This window comes from Lactuca virosa, chromosome 3 (assembly GCF_052849685.1).
Source record: "Lactuca virosa cultivar CGN04683 chromosome 3, Lactuca_virosa_CGN04683_v6, whole genome shotgun sequence".
Classification (NCBI taxonomy): Eukaryota; Viridiplantae; Streptophyta; class Magnoliopsida; order Asterales; family Asteraceae; genus Lactuca; species Lactuca virosa.
In genome coordinates this window covers 314885812-314904119 of record NC_136428.1, presented here as the reverse complement: position 1 = coordinate 314904119, position 18308 = coordinate 314885812, and positions in this window count along the sequence as shown.

Below are 18308 nucleotides of genomic sequence, written 5' to 3'. Positions count from 1 at the left end.
TGCACCCCTGTAAAAACAGGAGGGGCAGTTGTTGTGGGAAGAAGACTTGAGATGCAAAAAAGTGGTGCAAGCTACTTATTGAGAATGGCTTCGAACTGAACGAACTTCTGGGAAAAAAATTCGGGAGTAATCAGTGGAGACGAAACTGGATTTGTTGAAATCTCCTTTAACTCCTTGAGCAGCTTTATCACTTCCTCAAAACTTGCAATTTCGGAAGTTGAGATTTGAGTTATTTGAGGACTCAAACCTTCATATAACTTGACAAAACGAGTGACTGCATCACAAATGATATCGACCTTCTGATTCACTGATGCATTATCATGATGTACAGCTGCAACTCCTTTTTGCATTTCTTCTCGGAGTTCATGAATCTGTTTGTTAACATCTTCTCTTACCTTCTTCACTTCTTGAACAAAAAGAATATTTCATTCTTTTGTTATGCTTTTTAGATTCTTAACTTCACCCAGAAAATCAGATCATTGATTTTTAATACGAAGTTCATTATTCTGATCCGTGTAATCAACCTTCTCCAAAATGACTGACTCTGAAGCTTTCACCATTCCAGAAACTTTGCTGATTATTCTTGATTCCAGCATCTTTAACATAGTATCGATTTCCAGACTTGATACTGATGAAGCTCCTCCAAGATCGGCTTGGGATTGAATTATGGAGTTCAGCTTCTGATTAAGAATTTTATACTGCTTCATTGTCATCAGCATATGATCAGGAAATTCTTCTTCATCTTCATGAAATTCAAAATCTTCGAATGTACCTCCAAAGCCTTCATTGTGTGTTTCTATCTCCATATCAATTTTTGCGTGAATAGGCGAAGGTGGTTTTGTTGGGTCAGTGGATTGAGAAGAGAAAATGGAAGTAAATGGTTGATTTATGATCTGTTCGAAGGTAGGTGAGTCTGTGGTTGATGTAATGGGAATTGTAGATGATGGTGTGATAGAAACAATTGTTTCGAAAGGAGTACCTTGATCTACATTCTTCGAACCTCCTTCACCCATATTGACATTTGTATCCGTATCAGATACGTGTACAGGGATGCCTGAATTTCGAACCTCCTAAAAATTGATTTTGCAATCGAAACTTCGGGTGGTATGACATCTGTCTTCTCAGGAGTTGAACTGGTAATGAGATGAGTAAACTCTAGGGTTTCAGGTATCCTTTCATCGTCTTCTGTGGACTCAGTAGATACAACAAGTTTTCGAGTCTTATTCTTCTTCTTCTTCGTTTGTGACAAGTGTTTTGCCATATCCTCAGCTACTCGTTTCTTTGACCCCGGAGAAACAGGAGCTGGTACTTCAAGAATAAGCACACCTTGATGAGTAATCTGAGGTTTTCGAACCATTTTCTGTGAAGGTGACTTGCGTTTGCGAAGAGATTTCATCTTGATTATTCGAAACATCCCAGTCTTCGAAGGAATTATAACATTCTCTCGAGTTTCTTCAACAATTGGCTCAATCACCTGGGTTTCATCAACCTTCTTCTTTGGAGACTTGGAGGATTTCAAATCCTGTGTTTTCTTTTCAGAGGAAGCAGGATCAGCCTTCTTCGACTTTTTGGACTTCTTCTCTTCTATAGGCAACAAGATCCCAGTCTGAATAGAAGAATCAACCGTTTTCAGATATGCTACCAAAACCGGATTCGTAGGATCCACCCTTTTAAGCATTGCATCTGGAATCCGAGCAACACTTGGAAAAGTATCAGCATCATCGACAACCTCCTTCGGATAATGATAAGATTGAAAAGTAACCTTCTCTTCTTCATTTGATACAAAAATTCCTTCCTTATTATAAAAATACTGTAAAATAAGGCTCCAATATCGTGCACACGAAATGCCATGAATAGCATTCGTATGTTCTACACCCTTTTGGAATTCCTTCCATAATTGTGTAGAAAAATCTGCTTCAAGATCATAGTAGAGGCCTGCAACCATAGCTTACACCTCCATCCTTCCTTTGTCTAAGCCAACGGTTCTTCCAGTCAAACATCTTAAAAAGATCCCAAACAAGAAATTCCATAATCGTGGAAGTCCAGACTTCTTAAAATCACTGATTTTTGACAATGGGGGCTGATATCCCATTTCATTAAACATATGGACAATTTGTGGGAATGTGAATTCAACAAAAGGAGGAGAATTCGGAATTGCAAGAATCTGACAGAAAAGTTTCTTGGATAACCTAACCTTTTTATCATTCACAAGATGGAAAGTGATTGTATATGAGGCTTTGTTGTATGTTGCAGTGGATCCTGCTTCAGAAAGCCAGAATATTGGAACTAAAAAAGAATTGAACATCGTCGTGGATAAAACAGAGTGTTTCAGAGCAACGATGAGCATCTTCAATTCCTCGGGATATTGAGAAATTTCACCATCCACATAGTAGTTAGTGGATTGAATCTTCATAACTGGTGCGGATGAAATATCTTCAGTGGAAGGATCGACATGAGCAGAAGTCGCCATTGTTAGGGTTTGAAGAGAATGATGAACAAAGAATTTGTGTATTTTGCTTTTTGATCGCATAAACGGAGAATTAACCCTGGAATCCCCTTTTATATGTAACCCCGAATTTTTGAATTTGAAGCGGGATGCATTTAATGAGATCCGACGTGGCATCTTAAAAATCGGACCATTATTGCGTAAAGATAGCCATGCGTCAAAAAGTGTCTGTCACATCACCTAGAAAAATGGACAGAATACCATACGTCATCTATACCCAGCCTGTCATTACCCCTACAAGAGAATTGTAACCATCGGAACCCTTCGAATGGAAGCAAGGCTCTTTCACTTTTGGGATAAAAAGCGAAGTCATATGCCAGATGTTCGAAATCATCAGCCTGAGTTGGTATTACTCAGAACCTCAAGGATTTCGTGTGTGCAGTGTTCCAAAGAAAGTTAGACAAGAAACAAAGAAATAAATTTTTTGGGATTTTGTGATGTCAAAAATTTAATTTGACACGAAGGCTGGTAAACCCCGGGAAAAGGTTGCTTCGTTAATCATTAAGAGAGATGATAAACTGATTGTGTATGTTCCCGTGAATTACAATCGAATACTTTTGGATAAGTATCAAAGGGATTCTTTTGAGAATGCTTCGTGGGTAGGTTCAAAATTTCGTTACATGTCAACCTAAACATAAGGTGATAAAGTGTAACAGAAATTACTTGTTTGACCAGTGTAGTCAGTGACAAGTTGCTTTGAGAAATTTTAATCATGACTAGGACATTCGAATGAAACTCACACGGAAATCATATTCAAGAAAAAAATTATGTACTGGACCTTGTTGGGTAACAAACATCGTGGGTTTCGAATGTTTGATCAAGACCACGCATTTGAAATGAATATGATTTGGAGTTTCGAACTTTGGTACAGAAACAAAAGTTTCGTAAACATCTGGAACTTAGTTCCCCGTCAATTCCTTAATTTTGCAAGAAATTTGGGTTTCACTTTCATCACGGACTCATGATGTTAGATCATAAACACAGAGTTTTGATATATCTAAGTCTCGACGGGTTTGATCAGAGACCTCTCGGACATATGTCTTTGTGTGTGATCGTGTAAGAACTTTATAGATGAAAAAGATTGGTATAAGACACGAAGTGTACCTCTGTTATGATATTGGACCAAACAGAAAACTCTTAACTCATTTTGAGAAGAGTCAGGTAGCTTAGAGACTAATGTGAATATAAGCCTGATTGGGAAGAAATTTTCGTATGAAAAATTTCATTAAGGCTTTCGTACACACACATTGAGTCATGGAGGCTTTTGGGCAACATGCAGCAGCATGCTTCTAGGGACAACCTAACTAATTCAAAAAAAATTGTACCTGATCCTAGTACGACATGCTTAATCCCCTCTGTATTGTGATCAATATCTGCAACAAAATACTAAAAAGAAGTAAAAATCAAATTATTTTTGTGGTTTTGGATTTTTCGAAAATAAAGACATAATAAATGAAAATCGTTCTGAATGTTGGAATTTTTCGAAAATTTTAAGAACAAGACTAAAGAAAATCTTTTTGGATTTTTCGAAAATTTAAGAACAAAACAAAAGAAAATCTTTTTGGATTTTTGAATTTTTCGAAAATTTAAGAACAAAACAAAAGAAAATCTTTTTGAATTTTTGATTTTTCAAAAAGTTGAAAAAGATACTATATTTGTTGCAAACAGCTTCTTTTATGAATAACAAGTGTACGAATTCGAAGCGGTCGAAGCGTTGACTATGAACAGTAACCACTAACTCAACGCTTTAAAATAAGTGACAAACGTGCGAATTCGAAGCGGTCGAAGCGTTGACCAGGAACAGTAACCGCTGAATGCTGAATGACTTTGCATTCTCTTTTATTCAGCGCCTCTGATTCATTCATTGTCACCCATCAGTTTTCTTTTTCGCATGGAACAGAATTTCCATCGATCATTCCAAGCCCTTCTATTATTCTTACAAATGACTTTTCATCCAAAGGTTTCGTGAAAATATCAGCTAACTGATTAGTTGTTTTCACGAAATGTACTTCAATATTTCCATCCTCCACGTGATCTTTAATGAAATGATAACGAAGAGCTATGTGTTTAGTCTTCGAATGCTGCACAGGATTATGACAAATTCTTATCACACTTTGAGAATCACAATATAATGGAATCTTTTTCATATTAATTGCATAATCTCGCAATTGACTTTGGATCCATATTATTTGTGAAGTGCAAGCAGCAGCAGCCACATATTCTGCTTCAGCTGTGGAAATTGACACACATGTTTGCTTTTTTGACTGCCAGCTTACTAATTTGCCATCAAGAAATTGACATCCACCACTTGTGCTTTTTCGATCAAGATTACAACCACCCAAGTCTGCGTCTGAGTATGCTTGTACGAAGAATCCTGTTTTCGAAGGATACCACAATCCTAACGAAATTGTTCCTTTAAGGTAACGAAAAATATTCCTCACAACAGTGAGATGTGGTTCGCGTGGATTAGACTGATACCTAGCACAATTACACACAGAAAACATGATATCATATCTACTTGTTGTAAGATAAAGTAATGAACCAATCATGCTCCTATATAATGTTATATCAACAGCAGGTTTGTCTAACGATGGTGTTAACTTTATGCCTGTTGCCATTGGTACACGAAGCTTTGTGGTATTCGTCAATCCAAACTTTTCTAGCAGATTTTTCATATATTTTTCCTGATTAATGAAAATCCCTTCTCTGCTTTGACGAATATTCAAACCAAGGAAATTATTGATTTTTCCCATCATGCTCATTTCAAACTTGCTTTTCATCAAATCTTCGAATTCTCTAGACAAAGCAGGGTCAGTCGAGCCAAAAATAATATCATCAACATAAATTTGAACAAGCATAAGATGATTCCCCACTTTCTTTCGAAATAATGTGGGATCAACAGATCCTTGTTTAAATTTAGATTGTTTCAAAAATGATGTAAGAGTTGCATATCATGCTCGTTGGTGCTTGTTTTAAACCATAAACTGCCTTATCTAAAACATAAACATGATTAGGATATTCTTCGTTAATAAAACCTGGGGGTTGTTCCACGTAAACAGTTTCTTCAAGCTCTCCATTTAAAAATGCACACTTCACATCCATTTGATAAACATCAAAATCTTTGTGAGCTGCATAAGCCAGAAATATTCGAACCGCCTCGAGTCTTGCGACAGGGGCAAAAGTTTCTTCATAGTCGATTCCTTCTTGTTGTGAATATCCTTTTACAACAAGTCTGGCTTTGTTTCGAACAATGTTTCCATCTTTGTCGGTTTTATTTTTGAAAATCCATTTTAACCCGACAATCGAAACATTTTCAGGTTTAGGAATTAATCGCCAAACTTTGTTTCGTTCGAATTCAGACAATTCAGATTGCATTGCAACAACCCAATCTGAGTGTTCCATTGCATTCTTAACTGTTTTTGGTTCAATTTTAGATATGAAAACATTGAACATGCAAAATTCTTGATGAATATTCAGTACCTCATTCTTTGCACGAATCTGAGCTCTTGTTAAAACTCCTTCTTGTGGATTCCCAATAACTTGATCCTTCGGATGATCTCTTGTCCATTTTTCCAATGGTGGATATGATGGATCAAATTCCAAAGGTGCATCTTCGTACATTTCATCATTTTCTGAGCCTGCAATTGAACAATCATCATCAACATTATGCTCCCCCTCACCATCAAGCTCCCCCTCAACAACATGCTTCCCCTCAACATCAGCATTCAATCGTTCTGTCTCCCCCTCGAAAGAATGCTCTTCATCATTTAGAGTATTCGAATCCAAGTGCTCCCCCTCCACTGGATTATTTTGCTTACTTTCGCCTTCTTGAGGATCTGATGTTGTATTATCAGTAAGTTTCGTAAATTCGGGTATGTGATTATCAGGAGCATGAATTTCAGCATCGACTGCATGATCTGAAATTCCAAAATCAAATCATAATCAATATCATCCATTTTTATAGATTCATATTCATTGTGAGGTTCTTGTAAAATTGGATGAATTGAAAATTTATGCTCATTTTGTTTAACATAGTAATCATCAAACGTGAGATTGAAAGTTTCTTCCACTTTTCGTGTCCTCTTGTTTAACACACGATATACGACAAAATTATGCAAATATCCAAGAAAAATCCCTTCATCAGCTTTTGCTTGAAATTTCGAAAGATGATACTTGAGATTCATAATAAAGCACCTGCATCCGAAAACATGAAAAAATTTCACATTTGGTTTACGATTATTCAGAATTTCGTATGGTGTAATATTAAAACGACGATGAATGAACGATCTGTTTTGAGTGAAACATGCAGTTGAAACCGCCTCAGCCCAAAGATATTGAGGTAAATTCGCGTATGCCAACATGGTTCTTGCTGCTTCGCATAGTGAGCGATTCCTTCGTTCTACAACACCATTTTGTTGTGGTGTGTATGGAGATGAAAAATTATGCGAAATCCCCTTGTCCACTAAAAATGAATCAAGAACATTGTTCTTAAATTCAGTTCCATGATCACTCTTGATTTTTCGAACAGTCTTCTTCAACGTGATTTCCATCTTCTTGATAAAGTCAATCATGATTTGTGTAACTTCGGATTTAAGCCTGAGAAAATAAACCCACGTAAATCTTGAAAAATCATCAACAATAACTAAAATGTACCGTTTCTTGTTAAGAGTTGAAATAGTCGAAGGACCACACAAATCAATATGTAAAAGCTCCAGTGGTGCAACAATTTTCGAATCAATTGTTATTGGATGACCTTGTTTATGTTGCTTGCCAACTTCACAAGCTGCACATAAAGAATCATTGTCAAATTTCAGTACAGGTAAACCTCTTACCAGATCTTGTACCACAAGTTTATTGATGTTTCGAAAATTGAGATGTGAAAGTCTTCGATGCCATAACCAGCTTAGATCAGATGTGGCTTTCGAAAGAAGACATACAGCTGGTTTGCCTACAATTGGATTGATGTCCAGAGTGAACATGTCACATTTCCTTTTAGATTTCAGTAATATTTCGTTTGTGTTAACATTCGAAATAATACTTCCTTCTTCGTTGAAAAGAACTTGATTGCCAGTGCCCACAACAAGTTGAGAAACACTAATCAAGTTATGTTGAAGACCTTCAACATATGCAACACGATTCACCGTGAATTGTCCATTCGTGATTTTCCCATATCCTTTGACTTGACACTTTTGATTGTTCCCAAACTTTACTACTCCTGCATTTTTGAGACTTCGAAAATCTCGTAAATTCTCCTTCTTTCCAGTCATGTGACGAGAGCAACCACTATCAATATACCATTTATTATCATATTGCTCGTCACACAATACCTGCAATTAATGGAAAAATTTAGGTACCCAAGGCTTTTTGGGTCCTTGGAAATTAGATTTCATTTTCGAATGTAATTTAGAACTTTTAACCCAATCACAAACCTTGGTTTTGAGACTATCGATTAAGTTTACTTCATCATCTAAAGGAACCGAAACATAAATGTTTGATAGTTTCGAATGTTTACTAACATTACCCTTCGCATTTTGAGTTTGTGACTGAACTGTCTTTGCTTTTGTAACTGGTCTCCAAGCTTTGACCGTGATGTTCGAATCCTTGGATGATGAACTTCCATTCGAAGAAGTATTTATATATTTTTCAAATGCATCATGAATTTGCTCCTTTGAATATGCATTTGATTGATACATTTTTCCTTTTCCTTCAAGCCAATGATCAATGTTCTTCTTAGAAGTCATTCCTTTTTCTCGTGATGTTTTCATAGTTTCTGTTTTTGTGTGATTAGGAAAATTTGGCTTTTGAGGTACAAAATCAACTTTGGGTTTTGTTACAAAAGATTAAGCATATGATGAACCAACTTTTGATTTAAGATGTTGTTGTTGAAAAATTTGTTGATTTGAATTAGATTTATTTGAAAATACTCTTGATTTAGAAATTTTCGAAAACTTTGTTTGCTTATTCACTTCAGACCTTGTATAATTTGATTGAGATGATTGTTGAGTTTTTGTGAAAAAGTAGAATTTTTCGCTTTGAAAACATTTTTGTTTGATTGTGATTCAGACAATTTTTGAGACTCAACATTTTGCCAAAATATTTTCTTTCTTGCTTGTCTTTTCGAAATGTTGTTTTCCTTCGAAAATTTGTCAATTTGATCTTTAAATTCCTTAGAGTTCAGTTTGACAACTTTTTCATTTTCTTTTTCAACATTTTTTGTTTTCTCTTTTTCAATTTTCGATTTTTCAACCCATTGGTTTTGTGGTTTTTGTCGTTGAAACTTATACGAATTCTTTATTAAGTTGTTTTCAACTGTGTTTTGATTTGCAAAAAAACCTTCTTCAGTTGTTTTTGAATTATCTTCCTCAACCAATTTCTTTAATTCTGGTTTGATATTCTCAATATTTCCAGTAGTTACAAAAATTTGATTTGGAAAAATGACATCATCTGTGCATTTGAAATTTGGATAGACCACTGTGTTCGTTTCAGGATAATGTTCACCTTTTTCATTCAATACTTTTTCGAACTTTTGTGTATCACCATACACTTGATCAACAACTATTCGTGGAATTTCTTCTTCCTTTGAGGATGCTTTTTCTTTCGAAACTTTCTCCACTTCTTCATCATCACTATCATCAGTTTGTCAATCTTTGAGATCCATGAAGTTCATTTCACAAACTTTCGAGGTTGAGGGTATATCAGTTTCATTTTCAACCATCAAATCCTTAACTTATTCTTTCCCTTTAGATGTTGAAGCAACATTAACAACAGACAACTGAGAACAATCAACATCTTCAAACTCACTAATTTCACTAATATTATCAGAATTATCTATAATATCAGCAAAATTAGATTGAGAATCAGACGTTGAATTCTCAGTCTTTTTCAAAATTTGAATTTGTTCAGATTTAGTCAAAGTATCATTCACAATGTTAACTAATTCATTCGCATCAAGACATTCATCAACTTTGACTATTCCATATCTATACTTATCATTTGGAACTTTGTTAAAATCAGCTATTTCCTTTTCACAGTCATACGAAATGTTATCTACCGTAGCTCTTTCATAAGCTAAAAATGGCAGCAATTTTCTATGTTGTTCTTTACTGATTTAACATGGATGATGAAGTTCAGTTAATTTCCCATACAATCTTTTAGCAGAGTTATAGTAAATGTTCCTCTGGGCTAACAACAGTTTATTATCACTAGAGAAATTATCCCTATCAACCATGATATTAGTTATTTGAAGTTCTAAACAATCTATCTTAGTGATTTTCGAATCTAATTTTTTCTGTGTCTCTAGAAACTGCATAGACAGCTTCTTAGCCTCATTGCTAGCAGATACCACAATCGAATCAAAGTAAATAACAGTTTCATCGAAAGATACTAATTCAGAATTATAAGCATGTACTGGAATATTGAAAGATTCAAGAATATTTCGTACCTTTGTGGTCATCGGAGATTTGTCAGCAGCTTTTGATACGAAGCATCTCCCACGCACTTCGTATATCTCCTCATCTGATTCTTCCTCCATCTTTGCAAACATTGCCCCGTGGGTCGGATTTCGCATCTCCTCATCATCTGATCCAGATGACCAGATTTGATAAGTACCTTCTTCATCCTCATTCGCACCCTTTACAACCAGAGACAAATTTTTGGCTTTAGCACGAACCTCCTCCAGCTTCTCAGTATAGTACGCCTCATCCTTGACCTTATTCTTCCTTTCATCCTTCTTTCGAAGCATGCATTCATTCGCAAGGTGATTAGCACCGTTGCAATAATGACAATCAATCCCAGCATCTCCCTTTAACTTCTTCTCTGTTTTTCCCTCAACAGGCTTCGTATCTTTCATCTCTTCCTTTTTCTTCTCATCCCCAGCACATTTACTCACATAACTCCCTTTTTTCTCAGATAACTTTGCCTTCGAATTGAAAGGCTTTTTGAAGAACTTTTTCACACGATTGTTTGAATAGAAAGCAATTGCCTCATCATCTGAGTTCATGATGAACCCTTCATCTTCATCCGAAACGTCTTTCTCAGCTTCTTTTTCAGAGATCTTCGAAACCAAAGCTAGTGGACCTCCCAAACTTGCCTTCGTTTCTTCAGCTATTTCGTTCACTTCGCTTTCATGAGTCTTCAGTTGATTGTACAAATCATTCAGAGTTGACGTATCAAAGCTCTGTTGATTCTTAACCATCATACTCACACTACGCCACTCCTTACGAAGTCCCATAACAAAGATTAGATTGAACTCCATGGCTGACCTGGTGATACCATATCGATTGCATCGATATATCAATTCATTAAGACGATCGTAATAAACTTCAATCGTTTCACCATCTTTTTGTCTGAAGTTGTTCAGTTCCACTAAGCATTGCTTCACAGAGTTAACTCTTGTCTTCTCACTTCCCTGAAATTTCTCCTTGAGATTGTTCCAGATTTCCTTTGCAGTTGTACAACTCCTCACATAGTTGTACACAACTGGAGGCAAAGCTCCTCTTAGCTCTCTTACACACCTTTTCTCCAGCTTTTTCAGACGATCAGTTTGATTCTCAACTTCAGAATTTCCAGAAGATGATCCAAGTGGTTGAACATTCGATGGTGGATTGAGATTGCTAGAAATGCAATTCCACAGTTATTCATCCAATCCATTTAGATAATCCTGCATACGATCAGCCCATTGATCGTAATACTTAGGGATGAGCATAGGAATTTTGGTGGATGATCCTAGAAGATGAGAAAATGAAGTCATGGAATTCAGATTGAAAGATGCCATTGATGTACGGAAAAATTCTTGAGAATTTTTAAGAAACTTTGAAAAATTGACAACAAACTATTTAATTCAAATCAAAATCACTATTAGAACACTCGATTCAATGAATTAAGTGCAGAATCGAATCACAGACTAAGATCTAGACAAATTTTCACTTTCAAAAAGTGCGGAAACTTTTGAATCAAAAAGTTGATTCAAAAACCTTTTGAACAAAGTAAAAATCAGATCAGAGATTATGATTCCTGCTCTGATACCAATTGATGAAACAAAGAATCGAGTATTGAATTAATCAGAGTTGAATTCAAAGTATGAATATGAAATTTGGACACAGAATGTAAATATGATCTGTTTGGCTCTATTACGCTTTCAAGTTTTACAGAGTACAAGTGAATATTCTGTAAAGACTTCGTTACTAAGACTCTAGTAAACACTCCTATATATAGGAGAGAAAAGCGTACAAAAAATATACTAAGGACTAAACATTAAGTTTCGAATACAATGCCTTAGTAAAATACATTACAAAAATGTTCGAAGACATCAACACAGACTTCGACTCATTACAATATTTCGACCCTTACACCTAGGCTACCTGCTTAGCCAAAGAATACCTTTATTGTTTAAAACCTATGTAGCTCAGTCAACCGACTACATTAACAATGGTCAAGTATCGTATTATGACCTAGGCTACCTACTTAGCCAAAGAATACCTTTATTCTTTAAAAACTATGTAGCTCGGTCAGCCGACTACATTCACAAAGGTCAAGTATCATACCCCGACCTAATCTACCTGCTTATCCAAAGCTTACCATTATTCTTTAAAAATTGCATAGCCCAGTCAGCCAACTGCATTCACAAAGGTCGAGTATTATACTCGGACCTAGGCTACCTGCTTAGTGAAATAATATCTTTATTCTTTAAAAACTACGTAGTGTGGTTAGCCGACTATATTCCTAAAGGTTGAATATCATACTCTGACCTAGGCTACATCTTAGCCAAAGAATACCTTTATTCTTTAAAAACTATGTGGCTCAGTCAGCGGATTACATTCACAAATATCGAGTATCATATTATGACCTAGGGTACCTGCTTAGCCAAAGAATACCTTTATTCTTTAAAAACTATGTAGCTCGATTAACCGACTACATTCATAAAGGGTGAGTATTATACTCCGACCTAGGCTACCTGCTTAGCCAAGGAATAACTTTATTCTTTAAAAACTATGTAGCTTGGTCAACTCACTACATTTACAAATAGTGACTATCATACTCCAACCTAGGCTACCTGCTTAGCCTAAGAGCACCTTTAGCTTTTAAAAACAATGAAGATCTGTTCTCCTGTAACATCCGGATTTTCAGGGACATTATTGTGTATTTTAATCTTGAGATTTAAGGAGGGACTCGACGAGTTGAGGGACCAACTCGCCGAGTCGAGTCGAGTTGCTCACGTAGATTTAATGAATGGACTCGACGAGTCAGAGGAGGGACTCGCCGAGTAGGTGCTGGGCAGAGAAACCCAAATTCCCTGGGTTTGGGACCTATTTAAAGGCATTTATAGCCTCATTTGCAGCTACCTTCCCTTGAGAGCAAACCCTAATTGCTATTGGAGCTAGAGAGTGAAAGAGAAATTCATATGGTGGTTCTTGGTGCATTTCTATGAAGAAGGATGAAGAGCTTCATGATGGGGAACAAAGGAACGCAGTGGATCTGTGATATTGAGTGTTTCAGCTGCTAAGAGAAGGTACAAAGTCCTCATCTTGTTCATTCCTTGTACTAGATCTCATTTTGGGAGTTTTAGGGCTTTGCTTCCATCCTTTTGAATCTATGAGTCGAATGAGACCTGGTTGTGGTGTGAAACCTCAGATCTGGACCTCCTAAGGTCCTTAGAGTCTAAACGTCTCAGCTTTAGTGGTCCAAATGAGGGTTGATGAGCAAAAACCTTCATGAAGAGCATGTTTTGGCATTTTGAAGCAATAACATCATGTATGAACGTAAAGATCGAAGCTTTACGTAATTATTGAGCCTTGGGATGATAGATTTATAGTTTAGAGTGATAGATCTGGTTGAAATCGTTTGAATGAGAAATCAGATCAAAGGGACTCGCCGAGTCCATGTCCTGACTCGACGAGTTGGCGAGGGTTTGTCCCGATGGATTGATTGTGCGATAATTCGGCGAGTTGGGGGTCAACTCGATGAGTTGAGCTGGACTTTTGAGACTTATGAGGATACGAGGGGACTCGACGAGTCGCAGGAGTGCACTCGACGAGTCGGGTTAAACTTGGACTGTTGACTCGAGTTTGACTTCTGTTGACTTTGGGGTTTTGGTCAATATATGTGATAGAGACCTTGGAAGGGTAAAATGGTCTTTTAACCACTTTAAAGAGTTAGAAAGAGAAAGAACCGCCTTTGATTATCTGAGTCGTGAAAAGAGTATTAATAAGAGATATTCATCCTTTGTGTTAGGAGGAGGCTAGTTCGAGATCCGAGCACGAGGTTATTTGCTCACCTGCTAGCCGAGGTGAGTCTTCTCACTATACATTACCTAGAGTGGTATTTATGTGTAGACCGGAGGGTCTTGTATGCTATGTGTATATATGAGAATATGTGCATTGTGTTATATGTATGCTATGTGTTGAACAGACCGGGCCGGAGGGCCCAACGATATAGACCGGGCAGGAGGGCCCAACGATATAGACCGGACCGAAGGGTCCAACGACACAGACTGGACCGAATGGTCCGACGAGCTATGACCGGGCTAGAGGGTCCAACGAGCTACGGGACTGGAGGGTCCCGCTGAGACACATCGACCGGAGGGTCGTACTGTAGCCTCGAGTGGCGTATATGTTGTATGTGGTATTTTGGGTAACTCACTAAGCTATGTGCTTACCATGTTATGTGTTATGTGTTTCAGGTTTTCTTAGGATCGCGGGACGGCACCGGCTTGATTGTATACACCAGAGAAAGAGTTATGTTTTGAGGATCCTGGATTATTAATGGAGTTGTGCTTTGTAATTTGAATAAACGAGATTTCTATACAATATGTTATGAAAAGTATGCGATTTTAAAATGAAAAATCTGTTTGAAAAATTACGGTGTTACAAGTTGGTATCAGAGCCTTGGTTTGAGGGATTCGGATGCACCTTCGGGTAGATCTGGACTGAAACTGAGGATTTGAGAAAAAATTTCAAGGAAATGATTTTTCTAAAACGAGCAAGAGTTTGTAAAAGAATACGAGTTGGAGCAGTGTGTACAATCAGCCAGAGCCCGAACGGTGATTTCCATAAATACCCTTACGTTTGTATTATGAGATATGTATGAGATATGCTATGAGATATTATGCATGCTAGAGATAGGCTAGGTATTTCATATGTTAGGACTAGAGTGGCCTGATTTGTGATGCCTTAGCCTAGGAGTTATTGTTATCTGTGATGTGCTTTCGAGCATGTGTTGAGTAAGAGTATCCATCAGGAATCCTCTAAAGAGGGATTTGAGTAGAGGAGTAATCTAGGAGAGATACCTAGATGAGCATTTGAGGAGTCTACTGAGAGAGTAGCCAGATGCCCGTGTGGGGTAAAGTTGCTTGAGTTCGGTGGTATCCTTAGAGTATGAGGAGAGCAAGTGGGTAATGAACTAGAGTGGTTTTACATGTTGGTAGAGATTATTCGATGCCCGAATGCTGCTTGCTTCGTGCTTTGTGGAACTCTTGATGATGAGAGTCAGCTACTAAGTGAATATGACGATATTCAGGAGGTAGATGGCTGGCATCATAAGGAGTTCTTCAGCAGCTGATGGCGGAGAAGTGTGAGAACCTAGGAAGAGCTTAGGGAAGGGTAACCCTAGCCAGATGAGTACACTGAGAGAGTTTGATGTTTCGCAGAGGAGAAAACACGCATGACGGGGTTGGTGATTGAGAAGGTCGAGCAGCTACTTAGGAACTCGGGGATGGTCCGTGTGGAAAGTATGGGTAGATGTGGCAGGTAGTATGGGCCCGTACTACAGAAAGCAGAGGACCCATACTCGATACAGAGAACATTACGGAGGTTTTAAGTAGCAGATCGAGAGGTGATTTCATGGTTCGAGTACCATAATTTGTAGCAGATCGAGAGGTGATTTCATGGTTCGAGTACCATGATTTGTAGCAGATCGAGAGGTGATTTCATGGTTCGAGTACCATGATTTGTAGCATATCGAGAGGTGATGTCATGGGTCGAGTACCATGATTCGTAGCAGATTGAGAAGAGATAACATGGTTCGGGTACCATGATTCATAGCAGATCGAGAGGTGGCCACATGGTTCGAGTACCATGACCCGTGGCGGTTAGTGTTACTGGTTCTACCAATTATTCCGTTGTGATTGGTTAGACTGAGATCAGATGTGAAAGAGTAAAGGGCCATGATGAACGAGTATAGTGGAGCATCCCTTGAGAGGGAAATCGAGTTAGCTCCGAGGGATTTTTGGTAAGATGGCAGATGAAGTCCTAAGGCTCAAGGATGAGTAGAGATGGCGGTTATAGAGGATTGCGGCATGAGTTGAGCAATCAGCCGATAGTGGAGATGTCACCTTCTGTGACATGGATGGTATTATTTCCGTTTCCTGTGGGAAACATAAGAGGTGTTGAGAATTCGGTTTCCGAGCTTGGGGGTAGAACCCTACGGGTTAGCATTGATAGCCCCTTCCATCAGAGTATTTGGGCAGTATGTCTGCCGAGAGGTAATGTTAGAGCATGAGCAGGTTGTCAGCGGGGATTGAGATGGTTAAGGACAAGGATACACCCTATTTGAGCATAGTAGGGCATGTATTAGCTGCAGCGGCAGACGATCAAGAAGAGGATATTGGGGCGGTGGCTCTTATTGTCTATGATGAGTATCGAGTGTGGTAATGAGGACTCCACTCTTATTACAACCCATGTGATGGAACGTTGGTTGAAGAGTCGAGGATGAGGAATATGTTAGTTCGTTATTTTCAGACTGAGAGTCAGGGTTACGACTGGACAGTTGAGATATCCGGTAGTGGGATGGTACGAGATTCTGAATGACTAGAGGTAGTCATGATGAGAAGTTTCTGAGGATTTCATCGGAGATTCGGGGTAATTGGAATTGCTCGATCTCCATCGGGGAGATCATTGAGCATTGTGTATCACCTTCCAAGAATAGGTGCGAGGTTATTGGTAACAAACTGTCTGTGGGTTAGATTGTTGGCGAACCAATTGGTGATGGTTCGAACCCTGAGTGGGGGAGAACCAGGTACTTTTGAGGAGATCCGAGATTTGTTCAAGAACGATTAGAGAACTGGATAGAGAGGCCTGCGGTGCGGATTCCTGAGACCAGGGTTATCGGTGGTCAAAGAGAGGTGCAGTGTGAGATAGTGCATGTGGTACGTGTTTGAGAAAGGATGGGTGTCTCCATGGCAAGTGGCCGTTGGTCGGAGACCTTGTGGTGGTTAGGAATCCTTTGAGGTTAAAATAGTGAATTCGAGGTGGTTGGTTTGTGAGGTTAGTTCGACGGTTGAGAATTTCTGGTTCAGAGTATGGGGTATTATATGCAGTATGGGAAGGGAAGAAGTTGATTGGGCAACCAACTTCAGGGTCGTTATGAGTATTCATGCATGAGTTTTGAGCAATAGAGAAGGAAGTTTCGGATTGTCAACTTCGTGTTCTGAGTCGTTGGCAATTTCTCCGTGTTTTAAATTAGGGGATGGAGTATTCCGGGGTTACAAGTGGCATGAGAGAAAGACCGGCTGTGAGGTTCCGAGGAAGCAATGCGGTATCTGAGCATGATGCCATGAGTATGAGATCAGTGGTAGAGTCAAGACACTGCGAGGCGTTGTGATGGTATTCCGGGGTATCCGAGTTTAATGTCCTAAATCTCGGATTATTTTAAGTTTTGAGTTTGAAATGACGAGTGGTGTATCAAGTGTCTATGGTTCCGGTGGGGACCCTTCAGCCAATTGACATCAAATGGATTTATTTGAGAATGTGAATTGCAGCGAGAAAAAGAGGTTTTGTCACGACGGTGGTCGTCCGAAGTAGTGATGCTTAGCCTGGATGGGTGTGTGTGTACCTATCTATGTTGGGCCGCAGAGCATGAGTTAATGATCGCAGTGTGATGTCAACCGAGGATGACATTGTGAAGTGGTAAGAGTAAGTGCGGTAAGACCGCGGGGAGCTGCAGTTTCAATGAGTCAGTGCAGAGAGGTTGTGGTGATGCTACGGGGAGCCGTAGTTCTCACTATTCAGTGAGAGGTTGTGGTGATGCTACGGGGAGCCGTAGTACTCACTATTCAGTGAGAGGTTGTGGTGATGCTACGGGGAGCCGTAGTACTCACTATTCAGTGAGAGGTCGTGGTGATGCTACGGGGACCCGTAGTACTCACTATTCAGTGAGAGGTCGTGGTGATGCTACGGGGAGCCGTAGTACTCACTATTCAGTGAGACGTTGTGGTGACGCTACGGGGAGCCGTAGTACTCACTATTCAGTGAGAGGTCGTTGTGATACTGCAGGGAGCCGTAGTACCCACTAGTCAGCGAGAGAATGATGTGATGAAGTGCTCTCTGATCAGAGCTTCACGCAGAAGAGTTTTAGGCTTGGGTAGCCCTAATATTTGAGTTTGTGGAAGCCTGGGGTCGAACCAGGGGTGAGACTGGGGTCTCCATGTTTGTCGGAAGTCGTTATAATCTGAATTGAGTAGTTGTTTTCGTGGCCAAAAGGGAAGTGGATCAGTGAGGTTCGCATTGGTTGCGGGTCATGATTCATGATTTGAGTGGTTCATTGGGGCGAGTGGTTCCAGCTCTGGGTCAGACCAAACTCTCGAGTATAAGTTTGGCTCTGGTAGTGCGTTGAGTAGGTAGAATGAGATTCCGGATTCAGAGCTGAATTTCATTTGGAAGGGGGTATTGCTTCCATCTGGTGCCTTAGACTTGAGTGGGTCAATTCGTTGGTGTGAGAAAACCGCGAAACGTATGGAACTAATGAGTAGTAGACGATAGGGGTCGAGGGTGAAACGAATTCCGTATTCGCTTGAGGAAAAGCGAACTTC